Here is a 22,041-nt window from a genome sequence, read left to right as displayed (position 1 = left end):
CACAGGGCCGCCTGGGAGAAATGCGAGGCCCTGTGCGAGATTTAACGCGAGGCCCCCCCCCCCCCCCAAAGGTAAAAAAATAAAAATAAAAAAAAAAATTATATATATATATATATATATATATATATATATATATATATATATATATATATATATATATATATATATATATATATATATATATTTTTTTTTTTTTTTTATATATACAGTCAACATATTCTTAAATAATAGCGCTGCCCGAGGCGGTGCATGATACAGTCAACATATAGCAAAAGAGAGAGCGAGAGAGAGCTCCCGTTCTACAGTCAATATACAGTGTACAGAGAGAGAGAGAGAGAGAACATGTGTTTGTCATGTGTGTGTGTGTTAGAGAGAGACTAGAGCATGTATGACAGATTCAAAAGGACAAAGATCAAAAGAGAGAGAGAGAGAGAGAGAGACACATTGGAAAGAAATTGAAATGCTATTTGGCCCTAAACAGAGAGTACACAGTGGCAGAATACCTGAGCACTGTGACTGAAGATCCTTGAGCACAGCCTAGCCATCGAGAAAGGCCGCCATAGGCAGACTGTGTGTGTTAGAAAGAGAGAGAGAGAGAGAGAGAACATGTGTGTTTGTCATGTGTGTGTGTGTTAGAGAGAGACTAGAGCATGTATGACAGATTCAAAAGGACAAAGATCAACACTTAAATCCAACAAGAAGAGCAGGGTATACCAGAGAAACCAAAGCAAGGAGCCAATGGCCGACATCAGCTAAATAGGCTAGCCAGGTACTGTGAGACACCAGGCCACACACAGCTTTGGCCAATGGCCCAACGCTACCCAAGCTACACAAGCTACACAAGCTACACCATTCACACACAGCACATGTCGTATCTCCAAATGTTGTGAAGTAGCATATGTTTTGCCTGGAAAAAAACATCGTTATTAACAAAACATTCGGGAGGGGAAGGAAGGAAGATTGGGGTAATGTCATGACATTTTCATTAATCTTAGTTACCTGCACGAGGGCGCAGGGCGAAAGGCCGCAACACAGGTCTCCACGTTGACGAAAGGCCTCTCGCTGCCTTGTCATGGTATACATGCATACAGCCAGGTGCTCTCACCACCAGGCACACACCGTTAGCGTTAGCTACTAGTAGTATTAGCTAGTCGACCAGTTTGGCTCCAGAGAGAGAGAGAAAGAGAGATGTCAGATCCACGGCGGGTATATAATCATAGGTTGACTCACGGTCACTCACCATAACGCAGTATCAACGTGGAAGGAGACTTTCTTGGCCCCACGGTGTAATTTCTTCTTCTTCTTCTTCGAGTACTTTCCGGCAGACTGGACACCTTTCGGCGTATTGCTGCCTAACAGATTTATCTGCTCACAAGTTATCTTCTCCTTCTTTTGAAAAGACATCCACTCGCCTTGCCTCGCTCCTCTGGATAGGTTAGCTAACGCTAGTTAGCATTTAGCTAAGCTAGCTAATAGCCGACATCATGGCTCCGGCCATTTGTCCCGCTAGCGAGAGGCCTTTCGTCAACGTTCCTTGGTGACCGACCGACCGACTGATAATGATGATAATGACCGACCTCTTTCTTTGTCTTGGCTGGCATAACTAAGCATAGTCAAAAGCTGCACGCTGAAAATGAAATAGTCAAACGCAGCTGACTCACGCTGGAAGCATCTCGACTCACGCGGCGCCGGCGGGCGTACTACTGTCTACACATGACGTAAGTAAAACCACTCCCTTCGTTGAAACCTGCCTGCTGCTGCAGAACCCCAGCTGAGCTCCAATAGTGAGTATGTCTGCAGGACCCAGGAACAAGTCAGACACATTCTACAAACGTGTCTAATGTGAAATATATAAGCATATAAGCAAAACTAGATTTTAGGTCTGTGATGAAAAAGGGCCTCGCGGGAAGGGGGGCCTCGCAAAAAAATAAAAAAAAAATAAAAAAAAATAATAAAAACAATTAATATTTTTTTTTTTTTTTTTTTTTTGCGAGGCCCCCCTCCCGCGAGGCCCTGTGCGACCGCACTGCTCGCACACCCCCTGAGGCGGCCCTGCACGCACACACACACGCGCACGCAGTACTGTATATGAATGAATGAATGACATAATATATATAGCTTACGGGCCGGCGGGCGTAATGAATGAACGCAGTATGGCTTATTATTCCATAAGCCTATAGGCTACTGTTCATTCGTAGGCGCACACAAGACTTGTTATGGAATATTAATGCAGTCTATTTCCACCGATTAGCTTTAGTTCTTATTTATTTATCCACTCTCATTTCAGTGTTGGTGTATAGGCTATATAGTGCATTTCAATATACGTTTAATTGATTAATGATATATTCGAAGGAATGCAGGTTATTATAGCTATATCAACCCCCTCCAATGTACAGTAAATGACCAAGTATGATTTGGCAATATTCCAGTGTACAGTTTTGCTTGTACAGTGTAAGTCTACCACCCCTCCTACCCAACCTCCTCCAACAGTTTCTATGTCAAATGTACTCTCTTTTCTGGACTTTTTTGTATCACAAACAGTACTGTATTTGCAAATCTGGTATGTCATAAATGTATAGATGTAGCAGTACTGTCTATCTGTGTCGTGTGTGTCATATATGTTATGATGAATTGAAAATGGGGGACACTGATGTAAACAAGACGAAATTATTTCTCTGGTCTGCATCCCCTTATGTAATTGAGCTGTACTGTACTGTACCCATTCTGCAATCTGTTAATAAAGTCTTCAATCAACCAATCGATCAAACAAAGGTCTGTCCCATTGTATACCAATCAATGGGATACATTGCATGTTGACCTGCATTCTTTCAAATGTATATAATTAATCATTAAAACAGATGTGTAACAAATAAGAAATGCAAATTCCACAGAAGGCATTAAATTATTATTATTTTCAATCATTTCACAATAATTGCATAATTGTGTTTGAATATCTGAGTAATTAAAGTAATTATACATTTGTCCAAAATAGCTGGTTCAGATATGGTTAATCCAGCTGCCCTGTGATCAGATGAATCCATATTATTTATTTTTCCGACATCAAATGCGTAATTTCTTATCGTACAAATATTGTCATATTTATTTTAATTATGATCAAGTAATTAATTCCAAGGAGGCCTGTAGCGTTAACATGAAGGAATCACTATGAGAACACAGTCTGTCAAGTTATGATACAATTTTAAATTAGTCAATCAATCATGAGATTTGATCGTGGGCTGAGAGCATATTTAAGTGTGCTCCTCAGCACTCTTAGATCTGCTCTCAAATAAGATCTCAGGAAAATTTGAGGACTCCCACTCCCAGCCCTAATATGTCTTAAATAGGCCGAAATCTGGCTAAGACGAAATATTTTGTCGAAACTTCGTTTGAGAATGAGACCCAATGACAACAGCGACGACAACAATAATAACAGTAACATGAATCATAATGACCTTGTCAGGAGACAGACAAACAAGAAAAAGTAAAATAATAAAAATTTTATGACGCTGTGTGATGAAAGCTGTCAAGTCACAGAAGTCACAGAGTCGAAACCCCTTCTGTCAACCAGAGACATACGAATTGGAACATGGAACGTCAGGACCTTGTATGAGACCGGAAAAACCATACAAGTAGCAGCAGAAATGAGGAGATACAAACTAGACCTTTTAGGAATTAGTGAGTCACGATGGACGCAATCTGGACAACAAAGACTACAGACAGGAGAGCTGCTACTCTACTCTGGGCACGAAGAAGACAAAGCCCCTCACACCGAGGGGGTTGGCCTTTTGCTATCAACAACAGCAAAGAAAGCACTGATTGGATGGGAGGCACATGGATCAAGAATTATAACAGCCACCTTCAGAACCAAGAAGAGGAAAATCAAGTTGAACGTGATACAATGCTATGCACCAACCAATGACAGCGATGATGGAAAAAAGGATGATTTCTACAACAGACTACAGAGCATCCTGGAACAACAAAAAGGAAAAGACATCAGCATTCTCATGGGAGACTTCAATGCAAAGATTGGCGGAGACAACACAGGCTTCGAAAAAGTGATGGGAAAGCATGGCCTAGGAGAAATGAATGAGAATGGAGAGAGATTTGTGGACACCTGTGCCCTGAACAACCTGGTTGTCGGAGGAAGCGTCTTCCCACATAAGAGAATCCACAAGGCAACCTGGGTATCACCGGATGGAGTGACCGAGAACCAGATAGACCACTTCTGCATAACCAGCAAGTTCAGGAGATCACTACAAGACCTACGAGTAAGGCGAGGAGCAGACATAGCATCAGACCACCACCTACTAAGCGCTACGCTCAAGTTGAAACTGAAGAAACACTGGATGGAAACAACATCAAAGAAACAGATATTCAATGTCCACCTCTTAAAAGACACACAGATAAGAGAAGTGTTCACACTGAAGCTGAAGAATAGATATCAAGCCTTGCAAGATCTAAGCAGTGACGAAGGAGACCAGCAATACCAATGGGAAAGGATAAGGGAAACTCTCACAACAACATGTAAGGAAGTGATAGGAATAAAGAAGAGACACCATAAAGAGTGGATAACAGCAGAAACACTACGCAACATAGAAGAAAGGAGACAGAAAAAGGCAGAAGTTAACAACAGCAGAACAAGGGCAACCAAGGCAAAAGCGCAAAGAGAGTACACTCAGGCAAACAGAAAGGTCAAAAGAAATGCCAAGAAGGACAAGCGAAACTACATCGACAACCTGGCTAAAGAAGCAGAAGAGGCAGCAGCAAAAGGAAACATGAAGGAACTGTATGACACCACCAAGAAACTGTCCGGAAAGTTCAGCAGACCAGAACGACCAATCAAAAACAAGGAAGGAAAGACCATCACAAGACTGGACCAACAGCAAGAGGGATGGGCAGAGTATTTTGAAGAACTACTGAATAGACCGGCACCACCTAACCCCCCGGACATTCAACCTGCAGAGACTGACATAGTCATCAACTGTGGAAAGCCCAGCAAGCAGGAAATCCAACAGGCCATTGCACAACTAAAGAATAGTAAGGCAGCAGGACCAGACAACATCCCTGCAGAGGCACTGAAGGCAGACATAGACACCTCGGTAGAGATGCTACACCCTCTGTTTGAGAAGATCTGGGAGAAAGAGGAAGGGCCAACAGATTGGAAAGAAGGCTACTTGGTCAAAATACCTAAGAAAGGAGACCTCAGCCAATGCCACAACTACAGAGGAATCATGCTTTTATCAGTGCCAGGAAAAATCTTCAACAGAATCCTCCTCAAACGAATAAAGAAAGCGGTGGATCCGCAGCTAAGAGACCAGCAGGCAGGCTTCCGGCCCAATAGATCATGTGTGGACCAGATTGCAACCCTCCGAATCATAGTCGAGCAATCATTGGAATGGAACTCTCCACTATACATCAACTTCGTAGACTATGAGAAGGCATTTGACAGCCTCCACAGAAACACCCTCTGGAAACTGCTTCGACACTACGGCATACCAGAAAAGCTTGTCAACATCATGAGGAACTCCTATGAAGGTATGACCTGCAGAGTCATACACAGCGGACAGCTCACACGAAGCTTCCAAGTGAAGACCGGAGTAAGGCAAGGTGGTATCCTGTCCCCTTTCCTCTTCCTCCTGGCCATCAACTGGATATTGAAGACCACAACAGCACAGAGGAGAAACGGGATCCAGTGGACACTCACAACACAACTGGACGACCTAGACTTCGCAGACGACCCTGCCCTACTATCCCACAGTCGACACCAGATGCAGGAGAAGACTAACATACTGGCAGACACCTCAACACAACTAGGCCTCAACATCCACCAAGGAAAGACCAAAATACTCAAGATCAACACAAACAACAAAGACCCAGTAAACCTGGAGGGAACAGCACTTGAGGAAGTAGAATCCTTCACCTACCTAGGTAGCATCATAGATAAGAAGGGTGGCACGGAGGCAGATGTCAGAGCAAGAATCAGCAAGGCAAGGGCCTCATACATCCAACTAAAGAACATCTGGAGCTCCAAGGTTATCAGTCAGCAGACAAAGATCAGACTATTCAAATCCAACATCAAGCCAGTACTCGTATACGGATCAGAGACGTGGAGGACAACCAAGATCACAATGACTAGAGTGCAGTCATTCATCAACAGATGCCTGAGGCGGATCCTGAACATCCACTGGCCAGATACCATCAGCAACAATGATCTCTGGCAGAGAACGGGCGAACAACCAGTGGAAGAACAAATCAAGAGAAGAAAGTGGGGATGGATCGGCCACACACTACGCAAACCAAACACCAGCACCACCAGACAGGCCCTTAGATGGAACCCCCAAGGCAAAAGGAAGAGAGGCCGGCCCAAGAACACCTGGCGCAGGGACTTGGAGACAGACATCACACAGAGCGGACTGACATGGAAACAGCTGGAAAGCAAAGCACAGGACAGAGGACCCTGGCGAACTGTTGTCGACGGCCTATGCTCCCCCAAAAGGAGCGATAGGCGTATGTAAGTAAGTAAGTATCCAAATCCTTAGTCGGGGACAGCCCTAGTAGTAATATATTTTCACTGTAGAAGTATAGGGTCTTAGCACAGTAGAATTATAGTATATTTTTACAGTAGAAGTGCAGTATAGTATCTGTTTACAGTAGAAGTACAGTATAGTATCGGTTTACAGTAGAAGTACAGTATATGTTTACAGTAGAAGTACATTATAGTATATTTTTACAGTAGAATTACAGTATAGTATCTGTTTACAGTAGAAGTGCAGTATAGTATCTGTTTACAGTAGAAGTACAGTATAGTATATTTTTAAAGTAGAAGTACAGTATATCATATTTGTACAGTAGACGTACATTATAGTATCTGTTTACAGTAGAAGTACAGTATAGTATCTGTTTACAGTATAAGTACAGTATAATATCAGTTTACAGTAGAAGTACAGTATCTGTTTACAGAAGAAGTACAGTATAGTATATTTTTACATTATAAGTAGAGTATAGTATCTGTTTACAGTAGAAGTACAGTATAGTATATGTTTACAGTAGAAGTACAGTATCGTATCTGTTTACAGTAGAAGTACAGTATAGTATCTTTTTACAGTAGAAGTACAGTATATTATCTTTTTACAGTAGACGTACAGTATATTATCTGTTTACAGTAGAAGTACAGTATAGTATCTGTTTACAGTAAAAGTACAGTATGGTATCTGTTTACTAACCAAGCTAACCTGAACCAAGCTAACCTGAACCAAGCTAAACTTACCTGAAATAGTCACTGCAGTCACACAGGAGGGCCTTGTGGGCATTCAACTCAGTGCTGTTGACTTTAATAACCACATCACTGAACCTTCCCTCCAGACGCAGCTCATTAAGGATTGTAGATGACATTGTTTCCTTTTCCATGTGGGGATTTTAAATTGTATCTACAGAATATATTCAAGTTTACAGACAAGTAGCCGGAAACAACAAGTGATATCTTCACTTGGTCTTCTGAGATCTGAGATCTTCTGAGAGAATTGTTGAATATATATAGAACACAAATGTTCTAGAATGTCCTATTATGACATCATCCTTTAACCACAAATGTTCTAGAATGTTCTATTATGAGATCACACTGTGACATCACAAATGTTCTGCCATTCATTCCTTATGTTTCAAGTTCAAGTTTAAAGTTTCTTTAATAGTTGTCATACAGAAGTACAGAATACTTTTGTACAAATGCTTCTTACTGTTGCGCTCCAGAGACTGTGCAAGACAAGATAAGTATGAAATAAAAACATAGTAAAATTAGAAGTAAAAAAAAGGTCACAGTGTTCAGTTTAGACATATGTACAATGTTCGATGCAGAATAGACGTAGTTAGTTACCATACAATATACAATACTGTGCAGTGTACTAATATACAATACTATATACAATACTATATAGTGCAAGGCAGAAATGGAGAAATGGGACGAGTGTACTAATATACAATACTATATACAATACTATATAGTGCAAGGCAGAAATGGAGAAATGGGACGAGGTGCAATTTAGGTACAATTCACAGTAGGTGTACGAGTTGTAGTGCAAATCCTTTATCAATAAATATAAAGTGTAAGTGTGTTTGTGTGATCTAAAGTGTGGAGAGTGGGTGCTGCAGTGTGTTGTTTGTTTGAGTGAGTGTGTGCGTGTGGGTGTGTGTGCTGTGTGCATTTGATGGTTGTTGCATAGTGATTGGACCAAAATGTCCTGTTTAAAGTCGATTTGTAGCCAAACGGTGGGGTGAAACTTTCCAAAAAGTAATCGCAACTCGAGTTGTACCAAGCCGGTCGTTTTGTTACCTTACACATGTATGTGGTGCGAAAGCTCTGGGAGGAGTTAGTGGACAAAGATCGGCAGAATAATAAAAAATAAATAAAAAATAAATAAATAAATAAATAATAAATAAATAAATAAATAAATAAATAAATAAATAAATAAATAAATAAATAAATAAATAAATAAATAAATAAATAAATAAATAAATAAATAAATAAATAAATAAATAAATAAATAAATAAATAAATAAATAAATAAATAAATAAATAAATAAATAAATAAATAAATAAATAAATAAATAAATAAATAAATAAACAAACAAACAAACAAACAAACAAACAAACAAACAAACAAACAAACAAACAAACAAACAAACAAACAAACAAACAAACAAATAAATAAATAAATAAACAAACAAACAAACAAACAAACAAACAAACAAACAAACAAACAAACAAACAAACAAATAAATAAATAAATAAATAAATAAATAAATAAATAAATAAATAAATAAATAAATAAATAAATAAATAAATAAATAAATAAATAAATAAATAAATAAATAAATAAATAAATAAATAAATAAATAAATAAATAAATAAATAAATAAATAAATAAATAAATAAATAAATAAATAAATAAATAAATAAATAAATAAATAAATAAATAGATTACAATAGTGTCACCCACACTAATAATAAAACGTTTTTATTAAAAACTAAGGATTTGTATAGTCGACTTTGATTGGCCCAAAAACTAAAAAAAGCATTCCATTGCAAAAAAATTACATGCAAAAATAAAACGTTTTTATTAAATTAATTATTATAATCTTTTTATCATTACAGTAGATAAGATAAACGTACCTGAAATAGGCGCTGCAGCCACACAGGATGTTCTTGTGGGCGTTAAACTCAGTGCTGTTGACTTTAATAACCACATCACAGAATCTTCCCTCCAAACGCAGCTCATTAGGGTTTGACATTGTTTCCTTTTCCATCTTGTTATTTTTAAATTGTACCTACAGAATATATTCTAGTTTACAGACAAGTAGCCGGAAACAACAAGTGATATCTTCACTTGTCTTCTGAGATCTGAGATCTTTTGAGAGAATTGTTGAATATATACTGTACACAAATGTTCTAGAATGTTTGATTATGACATCATACTGTGACATCACAAATGTTCTAGAATGTTTGCTTATGACATCATACTGTGACATCACAAATGTTCTAGAATGTCCTATTATGACATCATACTGTAACATCACAAATGTTCTAGAATGTTCTCTTATGACATCATACTGCTCTCTATCTGCTTTACAGGCCTCATGACCAGGGCCGGATTAACGACCGGGCCGTCCGGGCCGCGGCCCGTGGGCCTCTTGTGATGAGGGGCCTCCAAAAAAAATGTAATTTTTTATTTAAATTTTTTTTGGAGGCCCCTCGTCACTAGAGGCCCCAACATTTTTTTAAATTTTTTTTTAATTTTATTCTTTTATTTTTTTGAAGGCCCCTCGTCACTAGAGGCCTTTTGGATGCCCCTTGTCACAAGAGGCCCCAAATTAGTATTATTATTTTTTTAACTTTTATTTTTAATTTTTTTGGAGGCCCCTCGTCACTAGAGGCCCCAAATTATTATAATATTTTTTTTTACCTTTTTTTTTTTTTTTGAGGTCCCTCGTCACTAGAGGCCCCACATATTTGTTTATCTTTTTTTTTACTTTTATTTTAAAACATTTTGGAGGCCCCCGTCACTAGAGGCCCCACATTTTATTTTTATATTTTTTCTTATTTTGGAGATCGATGTCATACTGTGACACTGAAATGAAAACATATTTCATCAACTAAAATATTTAGTCAACAAAAATATTTCATCAACTAAAATATACAGTATGTCACACCCTGCCATCTGCAAGTGGCTAATCTTGAGTATTTTTTCTCCTCTTCATAAGAGTTTGAGGTTTTCCGTTTGAGGTAAAAACAGCAATAAAAAGTCAAAACTTGCATCTCCACATCCCAGTCCCGACGCCTGAATACTTTTACCAACGGATTTCCAGTTCCGCGTTCGCGTTCTGCGCTCTGATTGGCCACTGACGTTTCTGGTAGCGCCAATCGTGTGACGCCTCTTTCTTTCACCGGTTAAGCTTAGGCACTCTTTCGAAGTTGGTTAAGGTTAGAGTTTGTCTTAGAGCAGGGCGATAGAACACCAGCCCTGATTCCATACTCTAACCTTAACCAACTTCGAAAGAGTCGCCTAAGAAACATCAGTCAATATTTCTATTGGATTTTTTTCTTCTTTTAAACATACATACATACATATATACATACATACATACATACATACATACATACATACATACATACATACATACATACATACATACATACATACATACATACATACATACATACATACATACATACATACATACATACATACATACATACATACATACATACATACATACATACATACATACATACATACATACATACATACATACATACATACATACATACAGCCCCACCCCCACCTAATAGACAGTCCCCTCCCCACCGTATGTAATGTATATATTCTCTCCCCACCGTATGTATATTTCTCTCCCACCCGCCCACCCCCTCCTAATGTACAGTCCCCTCCCCATCATATGTATATACTCTCTGTCAGGATCTATGGGTAACAGTACTGTATATTTGCATATCATATATGTCACAAATGTAACAGTACTATATACCTGTATGTCATGTATGTCCCTATGCCATAAATGTCATTATGTCATATATGTTGTGCATGTCATACATGTCACTATGAATTGAAAATGGGGGACCCTGATGTAAACAAGACAAACGTCTTTCTCTGGTCTGCATCCCCTTAACAATTGTGTGTATTGAGCCGTAATGTATTATTCTTACCCATTCTGCAATCTGTTAAATACAATTTTCATTAATTCATTAATTCACAGACAGTAACACAGGACAAAAACACATTTCAACCCCCTCCCTTCCCTAATTATCATTTAAATTGACATTCACGTAAAAGTAAGCTTACTATTCTAATATTATATTCTTGTCTCCAAAGTGTGTGCATGTTTTTTTTCTTCCTGAGGATGGCGCCATCCCCCCATCTAAACATTATGTGTTTCTTTTCTCTTCTTGATTGATTGATTGAAAACTTTATTAACAGATTGTAGAATGGGTACAGTACAGTACAGTACAGCTCAATAATTGTTAAGGGGATGCAGACCAGAGAAAGACTTTCGTCTTGTTTACATCTGGGTCCCCCATTTTCAATTCATCATAACATATATGACATACATGACATACAGATAGACAGTACTGCTACATCTATACATTTATGACATACCAGATTTGCAAATACAGTACTGTTTGTCATACGAAAAGAGTCCAGAAAAGAGAGTATATACATTTGACGTAGAAACTGTACATTGGAGGAGGTTGGGTAGGTGGGGTGGGGTTGGGGGGGTGGGGGGGACTGTACATTGGAGGTGGTTCGGTGGGTGGGAGGGGTGGGTGGGTGGACAACACTATACAACTGTACAAGCAAAACTGTACATTGGAATATTGACAAAACCATACTTGGTCATTTACTGTACATTGGAGGGGGTTGTGTTAGGACATTTACAGGGGCCAGTTTCGAATTGCAGTCTCCCGTAGGTGTTCTTTGAGAGTGTTTTTGAAAGTGGGTAGTGATTCACATTCCTTTACAGCTTTGGGTAGGGCATTCCACATTGATGTGGCATAATTGCGAAACGTGTTTAGTCCCTTGTTTGAGCCGAATCTGGGTTTAACATGATTTGTGGAGCTCCCTCTGGTGTTGTGATCGTGGTATTCACTGACCTTTGGGAAGTATTTTGACATGTACATGGGTACCTTGGTCGCGTAGTGTATCTTGTAGACCAGGCCCATTGCAAGTTGCTGTACTCTGTCGTCTACTCTAAGCTATCCTAGGTTGTCAAAGTGGGCAGGGGTGATCAAAATCCTTTTAGCTTGGCCCTCAGAGCCCACCGCTTCTAAATATTCTATATATTTTTTAAAGTGACATATAAAAACGCCACTGTGCGTGCGTGCACGTGTATGTGTGTGTGGGGGGGCATCCACAAGAATCTGGCCCAGGGGCCTCTGAAGTCTTAATCTGGCCTTGCTCATGACCAGTGATGCCACAGATTACTTGTAAAAGTAATCCGATTACTGATTACTGATTACTCCTTTAAAAAGTTATCTTAGTTACTTTACTGATTACTTGATTATCAGAGTAACTTAGTTACTTTGAAAGTAACTAGGTTACGAAGTCGTCCCCCCTGCTGCTGCCATAACATAAGAATGACAAAAAATGTTTAGTAAAATGTACTCAGTTTGAGTAAAATGTACTAATAGGGCAGGTAGGCCTATCTTGCTATCTATAGATCTATAGATTTCACAAAAGATAAATGGTCAATAACACCACATGTAGGCTGATATGTAGCCTACCTTTGAGGCCTGCCCCATTCAGATATGGTTCTACGTTATTATTATTTATTATTGTGTGAATGAATGAATGAAAACTTTATTTAACAGATTGCAGAATGGGTACAATACAGTACGGCTCAATACATACAATTGTTAAGGGGATGCAGACCTGAGAAAGACGTTTGTCTTGTTTCCATCAGGGTCCCCATTTTCAATTCATATAGACATTTATGACATACACAACATACATGACATTTATGGCATAGGGACATATAGGTATTTAGTACTGATACATTTGTGACATAAGCGGTATTCAAATATACAGTACTGTTACCCCTAGATCCTGACAGAGTATATACATATGATGGGGAGGGGACTGTACATTAGGAGGGGGTGGGTGGGTGGGAGGGAAATATACATACGGCGGGGAGGGAATATATATACTGCAGTGTTGTCAGTGTGCTACTGACAACCTACATACTGCAGTATGGTGTTCCATGTTCATGAATAGTGCAATGCAAAAGATGTTTAACTCAAAGGTGGAACATACTGTTTGGCTGGTGCAGCTGCGAGTCCTGTAGAAGTCGATGGTCGTGCTGTGCTGTATATTCCATATGCGGTAGACAGTATTTTGTTTCCTCCGCAAAGTGAATGTTTTTTTCACCCGGCTTAGCTTACACAAACGTTAAGTAGACTAGTGAACTTCCAGTGCAAGAAAGCGTTACGAGCGCGAGCGTCTCCCTGCTAGCTCGCAGGTCAGCCTGATAATAACAATAACAGCCGCGCCCACCAGCATGGCTCAACACGCGAGGTTGCGTGCTGTGACGTCACTCCCCAATACAAGGAAAAGCTTTCCAAACGTATATTTGACTGTCGAAAACGAAAGAAAATACTGCATTCCGCCTGCATTATGATGAGATAGTAACGAAATAGTAACGCACAGCCACTTGGACAAGTAACTGCAATCAGATTAGTGGCTTGTAAAGATTAACGCGTTAGATTACTATTTTCGGGGAAAAGTAATCAGATTACAATAATGCGTTACTTAGTAACGCATTAGTGGCATCACTGCTCATGACACATGGGCTGCTGCCGGACTCCATGCTATCAGTCACTGTGGTGCCAGTTATCAAGGACAAGGCGGGAAAGGTGGGGAGCTTGGACAACTACCGACCCAGTAAATAAAGGTGGATGATTCAGATTCAGAGTTTTATTTGCCACACGGAAGCAATACAATCATACAGTTTTCATACAAAATCATAAATACAGTTCTACCATGGGCAAAAGAAGCAGGAAGAAGAATACATCTTATAGTTACCTGCCCCCTATTCCTAAACTAAACAAGTATCACTTGATGGTCGGCGTACAACCTAATGCCAGAAGATCCTTAAGAACTTCTACTCATGTACAATAGAGAGCATCTTGACCGGCAACATCACCTCCTGGTTTGGGAATAGCACTGCAAAAGACCAAAGCAGACTACAAAGAGTGACACGTTCAGCCGAACGCACAATTGGAGGGGGGCTCCCCACCCTCCAGAACATTTACTACAAGCGTTGCAAGGGCAAGGCTAAGAGAATCATTATGACTCCAGTCACCCGAACAACTGCCTCTTCGAACTGCTGCGGTCAGGCAAGCGATACAGGAGTCTCAAGGCGAGCACAGAAAGACTCAGAAGTAGCTTCTATCCCCAGGCCATCAGGCTGCTAAACGAACAATGAATGAACACTACACAACAACAACCACCAAACGCACATAGCACAGACATCCACACACACACACCCACTTTAAACAAACACACTGTAGCACCCACTCCACACACTTTATAGCACACACCCACTTTAAACAAACACACTGTAGCACCCACTCCCCACACTTTATATCTATGGATGAAGGATTGCACTACAACTCGTACACCTTACTGTAAATTGTACCTAAAATTGTACCTCATCCCATTTCTGCTTTGCACTAGATAGTACTGTACATTAGTACACTGCATAGTATTGTGTATTGTATATTATATGGTAACTCAGAACATTGTACATATGTCTATACCGAACACTGTGACCTCATTTTCTTCTTCTAAATTCATGCTATATTATGTTATTATGTTATTTGATACTATCTTGTCTAGCACAGTCTCTGGAGCGTAACAGTAAGAAGCATTTTGTATGAAAGTATTCTGTACTTCTGTATGACAACTATTAAAGAACTTAACTTAACTTAACTTAATGATGATGATGACGATTGCACCGGGCGGCCAGTGTACTTTCTAAAGTCTTAGAGAGAATTTTTTTGGATCGTTTAATTTTTTTTTTTTTTTTTTAACAATATATTTATTGGGTTTTAGTTTGCAAATTAAACATGTATATCAGCATAGCAGTATTCAGCAAACATTTTCACCCCGTTCTCCCTCCCCTAACCCCACCCCACACAAAATAATAATTAACTTCAAAAACAGGTTCACATAGGAAAGAAGGATACAGATTTAAATAATAAAAAATAAACATAAATAATAATACAACCAAAATGTTTTACACATGGGTGTTTCTTGTTGTTTTTACACAATAATAAGAGTTGTCCAACAGTACTTCCCCTAATCCTGTTCTTGTTGAAGCAAGTTCCCAACATTTGTATTATGCTTTAAGAAGTACACAAACGGTCCCCAGGCATTATCAACAATGTTTTGTTTACGTCTAACAATATACACCATCTTTTCCATTGACATGTTTGAAGCCATCTCTTTAATCCACATACCAATTCTTGGTCCATCAACATTTTTCCAATTAAGAGCTATTACACGTTTTGCCTGTAATATGCACATATCTATGCATCTAAACTCTTTGCTTTGTAGATGTGGGGTGGTAGGATATAAACCAAGAATAAAAAGCTTGGGATTCAATGGCAACTTCTTTGATAAAATTGTATTGATCAAATCAATAACATCTTTTTTTTTTTTTTTTTTTTTTTTTTCACTTTCACACATTCCCATATGCAGTGGAACAGTGTCCCCCTTGCCTCACTACACTTAATACAAGTATCTGGAATATTATCATTAAACGTAATTTAACAGGAGTTATATATGTACGCATCAGCCATTTATATTGTATACGTTTTAGGTTGCTACTGACTGTCTGACTCTGTGCCTCTTTACATGCCACGCTCCATTCTTCTAAAGATATTTCCTCCTCTATATCTTCGTCCCATTGATTCAGTTTTGATTCTGATGATTAATCTGAACCAGATACAAATAAGTCGTATAGCATTGAAATTAAACCTTTACCATAACAGTGTCTAGTGACTGCTACCTCTAAGATGGAAATGTTCGGTATATCCAATGAATGGTTCTGAGATGATATAAAACTCCTTAGCTGAAGATATTTATAAAAGTGATGTTTCGGAATATCATATTTTGTAGATATTTCCGCAAAGGACATGAATACTTCATCCTCCTCCCTGTATACGTCTTGCACTTTCCTTAACCCCTTTTCAGCCCATACTTTAAATCCACTATCGTTTTGCCCTGATTTAAAATTGGCATTGCCCCAAATAGGACTGAACCGGGATCGGGACGCATTTATATTCAAATATTTAAGTGTGTCGAACCATACATCTATCATGTTTAAAATAATGGGGTTGTAACTGAGAGGTACAATTCCCTGACTGTATTGAGAGTATGGTATTATTAAACCACTACTTAGTTATGTACTTTAATTACTGGCCATACAGTACATGAATATATATGGTGAACACCCACACAAGAATACGGCAATGACACATAAAGTTCTATTTAGAGGGATTTATTATTATCAGAGCAAGCAACGTTAAGTTACAGATTGAGAATTATACTCGCGCTTGTAAGGCGAAGAACACACGTAAAGTAGGTCAAGAGCGTAAGTCAATGAGAATAGTAAGATGGGTCTAAACTGACGCCACCTGTAGCAAAGCAATTACATAAGGCACACTAGTACCAGCTGGAGACACTGGGGGGTTCCCTCCGGGTGTAAGCCGGCAGGGTAGAGGAATGTTCGGGTGCAAAGTCTGGGTCAACGAGGAATAAAGATGCGTAATCCAAGTATGCTCGACAGCATGGACGACAGCCAGCCAGCCTCTTCCCAGAGGCGGGCTCGAGGGATGCTCCTCACGGGGGTAGATCCCACACGACAGTGGGGTAGACGGTTCTCTGCTCCAGCAGTCACGGTACCAAAGCAATATAATCCAACCAGAAAAAGGTTCTGCATTCGCCGGTGTAGATTCTCCTGTGCACTGTACTTCACATTAGACTAGGTCGAACTTGACGTTACTTCACTAAACTCTGACACTTTTACTATCTATTCGCACATGTTCTAAGTGCTCTATTTAGACGCAAGGTTGCTCACTTCACTTGGTCGTTGACTCGTGGTGAAGGCTTTTCTAGTAATGAACGAATTGCTGCTGTTTCCACCTGCGCCGTATTTATACATAAGGTGAATTATCTAGTGCCAACCTCAGTTCTGTCTCGTATTACTGCGCAAACCTGGACATGTTGAGACATGCCTTGGCGTTGCCTTTGAACTTGCCATTGGGGGTATGGTCGTTGGCGCCTAGGGGTCGCTGTCCAATAGGAGAGCGAATATTATGGTCTGGTTTGTACCCAGGTAAAGGGATATTCCGTGTATATATACAAAGAATATACAAGGGATATCAAACGATATACAAATATTATACAAGGGATCTCAAGCAATAAATATATATATTCGGTTTAATCTGACCCTTTGTAACAGGGGTTGTCTGTATCTTTCTTCAGATATTTACGGTCTGCAGAATACAAATACAGGTGCAAGGGTAAGCTCGGTTTAACAGAGAAGGATTCTGAATGGATCCAAGCAGGGGGATTCTCGGATGAGAAGTAAAACATGATCGTCCGCAATTGTGCTGCCCAGTAATACCATTGGATATTTGGGCATTTCAGGCCTCCTCGGTCATATGGTAGATAGAGTAGAGATAGACGTAATCTGGGGCGTTTATTTTGCCAAATAAAGTTGGTAAACAGTTTCTTGATTCTTGTGAACAAAGACGAGGGAGGAGGTAAAGGGACATTCTGGATTAGGTAGAGAAATTTAGGGAGTATATTTTTTAGAATATTAATCCTGCCGATAATTGAGATAGGTAGGGATGTCCAACGCTCTATTGAAGAAGTACTAGCTTCCAGAATTGGGTCATAGTTTATCTGAGAAATCGTATTCACCTCAGGGACAATTTTTATTCCCAAATACGTGAATGTATCTGTTGAGTTGAGAGTAGAAGCACAAACAAGCCCATTCTTCCTCTCTCTTTCATTGAGTAACATTATAGATGATTTGGAGTAATTCACTTTATAACCAGATATTTTCCCAAATGTTTCAATAAGACTTAGGAGTGCTGGGATAGATCTGTGTAGATTTTTTAGCATTAATATTACATCATCGGCGAAGAGGGCTATCCTATGTTCTATATGACCTTCTCGAATACCATGAATATCGCTGTGCGTCCTCACCGCTATAGCAAATGGTTCGATTGCAAGAATGAAAAGCAAGGGCGATAAAGGGCTCCCTTGTGGGCAACTTCTACTAATGTTAAAGGGTTTAGAGACCTTGCTATTCGTCAAAACTTCTGCAGTAAGCCCTGTACAAAGCAATCTAACCCATTTGACGAATGTGTCTCCAAAGCCAAATCGTGTTAACACCTCAAACAGATAAGGCCACTCGACACGGTCGAAAGCCTTCTCTGCATCCAGTGAGAGTAAGGCAGTGTCTGTCGCCCCCTTGTGGTTATATAAAATATTGAGCACCCGTCTGACGTTATGAAAACCCTGTCTCCCTTGAATAAATCCATTCTGGTCTTCCCCCACCACCCTAGGTAGAAGGACCTCCAGTCTTCTTGCAATAATTTTACTAATAATCTTGGTATCCGAATTTTGAAGGCTGATTGGACGCATATTTTCACATTTTGTATTAGGTTTCCCTGGTTTTGGAAGTAAAGTGATTAGGGCTCCCCTCATAGATGTGGGGAGAAGACCATTATCAAAGGATTCCTGAAACATCTCCAAGAGGGGTGATATTAATTTAGTTTGGAATTTTTTGTAAATATCTATGTGGATGCCATCTGACCTGCTACTTTTCCAGCCTGCATACAGCCGATTGCATCAGCAATTTCAACGCCAGTTATATTTTGATCTAAAGCCCTACTTTCCTCCTTTGAAATTTTGGGAATATCTAGGTTGTCTAAGAATTGTGTTTGCATGTCCAGATTAGGAGAACATTCAGAGCTGTATAATTTCCCATAGAAGACTCTAAAAGCCTCATTAATCTCTGTTGGGTCCACTATAGTTCTACCATTTGGGGCTTCAATACAATTGATGGACCTTTCTGCTTGTTGCTGTTTAATGCGCCAGGCAAGAAGCTTTCCAGGCTTTTCCCCCTGATCATAGTAGGACTGTTTGAGTCTTATTAGGTCGGCAGCGGCTTTGTTAGCTGCTAGTTCATTGTACTGTGATCTAAGCCAGTGTTTCTCAACTGGTGGGTCGCGACCCAAAAGTGGGTCGCAGGGCCATTTTGAGTGGGTCGCGGATGTGTGTAATTTTTTTTTTTTTATTAAAAAAGTAAAAAAAAATTATAATATTTCTTTTAAATATTTCTTTTGCACTACCTATCTTTGTGAAAGTGGCTTCTTAGCTCTGGTCCAGCTGAAGACAAAGCAGAGAAACAGATTGGACATTGAGCATGACCTCAGAGTTGCTTTGTCATCACCCCAGACTTTGAGACTCTTGTCCAGGGGTGTCATTTTGATATGGCAAAGTATGGCACCCGCCATACCTTGGCAAATTAATATTTAAAAAAAAATTCAAACGATTTATATATATATATACAAAACAATTTAATGTTGATTTCGAATTCAAATGTCAACATTATGAACGAAGCTTCGAACTATTCGGTACAGCCCTAGCATGTTTTGATATAGTCAATTATCTCACTTTTACTAGATTACTTTTATTAGGTGCAAAGGTTTTTACTATAGGTCAAATATGCTGCCAGGGAAAAAAAGGAAAATGGACATACAAACGTTTTTTAGTCAAAGGGCAGCAGAGACAAGTGATACAGGGACACAGGTACGGTCTTACAATGGCTTAGTGATTATAACAGTGCAGTTCAGCATTCAGTAACCCATACTTTTTGTGAACGTGTTTTTGATACTACATTCTGTTGAACACACCTCAAAACCGTACCTAAAGGAAAATTGGCTCAATTGCAATAAAAATAACATAGACAGTTATGATATTACATTCTGCTCAGCATAATTTGTATGCAAAATATTGTGGTTCTCTGCTTTAGTCTGTTGACACATTTCTATTATAAATGCTTTTGTAGTCCTGTGTCATACCTAAATGTCATATAAGTGAATTGTATAGAAACAACTCACCAAAAGTGACTATTGCACAACTGATTTGACAAAAAAAAATACAACAAGGGGGTTTCCTTCAACCCCCCCACCCTCCCTCCTTGCCATACCTTGGCTTTTACTGAAATGACGCCACTGCTCTTGTCAGGAGCAAACTACATCCCCAGTTATCCCATTAGTTCCCTGTGATGTTAAGCTAAGAAGTCTGCTAAGAAGCATATATTATTTATTATTTTATTTCATTGAGTTTTTAGCCCAAGTTGTACTTTTGTTCCACTTTTTTGTGTTTATGTCCTGTTTTTAAGTGAAATGAAAGATTGTGTATTACTGCAAACATTTTTTTTTTAAATAAATCATAGTGGTTCAAAATTTTCGGTTGCGACTTAATGACTAAAGAAAATGTTGGGTCCCGAGGCTAGACCAGTTGAGAACCACTGATCTAAGCAGTAGTAGTTTTGAATGAGCATCTGTAGTCGTATGTTTATTATGATACATTTCCGTTTCCATTTTTTTTATATCCTGATCTAATTTCTCCATTTCAAGTCTTGTAGCCTTTTTCTTTGAGCTAGTGAAAGAGATTATTTGTCCCCTAATAAAAGCCTTGAAAGCCTCCCACATCATGCCAGCAGAGGTCTGGGACTTGTTGCATTCAAAATACAGATCAATCTGTTTCTCCAAAAAGTCTATAAATGTGTGATCCGTGAGCCATCCTGGTTGAAAACGCCATCTTGGTGGGTCATTCACTAGATTAGTATCTTCATAAACCAAGGATACCGCTGCGTGGTTCGAAAGAACTATACTGCTATACTGACATTCACCTACTTTGGAGGCAAGCAGTGCAGAAACTAAAAAGTAGTCTATGCGTGAGTGTGTTTTATGAGTGCTGGAATAGCAGGAATACTCTACTGCATTTGGTTTGCCATGCCTCCAAATATCCAACAAATTTAATTCCTTCATAAAATTATGTATTGTCTTTCTCGACTTATTGTGAGTACCTTCTAGACCAGTTGACCTGTCCTTTGAAGGGTCTAACGTACAATTAAAGTCACCAGCTATTATGTATTGTCCAGGAAGAGTTGAGGCTGTCAAAAATAAATTATCATAGAATTTAGGGTCCTCTTAATTGGGACCATAAACATTTCAGCGTTAACGTTTCAGACAGTAACCTACCCTGGACCATAATATATCTACCTGCAGTGTCCCTTACTACATTATGTACCTGTAATGGGACAGACTTATGAATTAGTATCATAACCCCCCTGGCATGAGTGGTGTAGGGGGCAGATAACACTTGGCCCTGCCACCTTTTTGCTACTTTAGAAACATCTTCGTTCAATAGATGCGTTTCTTGTAAGAAAACAATTTTTGATTTCAAATATTTTAACCTGCTCATTACTCGTTTCACCTGTAATTTTGTTCAAGCCCCTACAATTCCATGAAGTAAATTTCACCTTGCAGTTCTCTGACATTAGTTAATTAATATATCCCTTATGAAAAGGTACATAGACAGCCACACCCATATGAGAGAAGAAAAAATAATAAAACACAACATGAAAAATCACCCCACATTTCACTACTGGCCAAACGAGTTTCTCTAACTTGTCTTCCTCCTAAGCTCAAACTAGCTTTAATTTTTTCTAAATACTAATCACACATAACATAATCTAGTGTAGTCTTGAACTGCGCAATGCTTGCAACTTGTAGGTCGGTCTAGTATCCATTAGGTCAGGGGCCTACTTTAAACGCCAAACACTTTCATTACAAATCTGGAACACTTTTAGTACAAACCTGGAACGCACGCACGCAGGCTGGGAGACGAGGAAAATGTAAAAAGTAAAACGTTTGTAGCCTGCCCC

Source organism: Notolepis coatsorum, assembly GCF_963971535.1.
Source record: "Notolepis coatsorum genome assembly, contig: SUPER_15_unloc_1, whole genome shotgun sequence".
NCBI lineage: Eukaryota > Metazoa > Chordata > Actinopteri > Aulopiformes > Paralepididae > Notolepis > Notolepis coatsorum.
Note: the sequence above shows the minus strand (reverse complement) of the source record.